Source organism: Bison bison, unplaced genomic scaffold (assembly GCF_000754665.1).
Source record: "Bison bison bison isolate TAMUID 2011002044 unplaced genomic scaffold, Bison_UMD1.0 scf7180017864300, whole genome shotgun sequence".
Lineage (NCBI taxonomy): Eukaryota > Metazoa > Chordata > Mammalia > Artiodactyla > Bovidae > Bison > Bison bison.
In genome coordinates, this window is record NW_011494872.1 from 1121256 (window position 1) to 1122114 (window position 859).

The 859-nt window shown below is 43.2% G+C and overlaps 1 protein-coding gene across 1 annotated transcript in view; it reads right to left on the reverse strand.

Moving 5' to 3' along the window:
• Window positions 1-859, reverse strand: part of DDX43 (DEAD (Asp-Glu-Ala-Asp) box polypeptide 43) — a 22853-nt gene that overhangs the window by 4927 nt on the left and 17067 nt on the right. The gene's annotated exons all lie outside the window — the stretch shown is intronic.

Genomic DNA, 859 nt, shown 5'->3' on the forward strand with positions numbered 1-859 from the left:
TGAACAAAGCTAGTGGAGGTGATGGAATTCCAGTTGAGCTATTCCAAATCCTGAAGGATGATGCTGTGAAAGTGCTGCACTCAATATGCCAGCAAATTTGGAAAACTCAGCAGTGGCCACAGGACTGGAAAAGGTCAGTTTTCATTCCAATCCCAAAGAAAGGCAATGCCAAAGAATGCTCAAACTACCGCACAATTGCACTCATCTCGCACGCTAGTAAAGTCATGCTCAAAATTCTCCAAGCCAGGCTTCAGCAATATGTGAACCGTGAATTTCCTGATGTGCAAGCTGGTTTTAGAAAAGGCAGAGGCACCAGAGATCAAATTGCCAACATCCGCTGGATCATAGAAAAAGCAAGAGAGTTCCAGAAAAACATCTATTTCTGCTTTATTGACTATGCCAAAGCCTTGACTGTGTGGATCACAATAAACTGCGGAAAATTCTGAGAGATGGGAATACCAGACCACCTGATCTGCCTCTTGAGAAATTTGTATGCAGGTCAGGAAGTAACAGTTAGAACTGGACATGGAACAACAGACTGGTTCCAAATAGGAGTTCGTCAAGGCTGTATATTGTCATCCTGCTTATTTAACTTCTATGCAGAGTACATCATGAGACACGCTGGACTGGAAGAAACACAAGCTGGAATCAAGACTGCCGGGAGAAATATCAATAACCTCAGATATGCAGATGACACCACCCTTATGGCAGAAAGTGAAGAGGAACTCAAAAGCCTCTTGATGAAAGTGCAAGTGGAGAGTGAAAAAGTTGGCTTAAAGCTCAACATTCAGAAAATGAAGATCATGGCATCCGGTCCCACCACTTCATGGGAAATAGATGGAGAAACAGTGTCAGACTT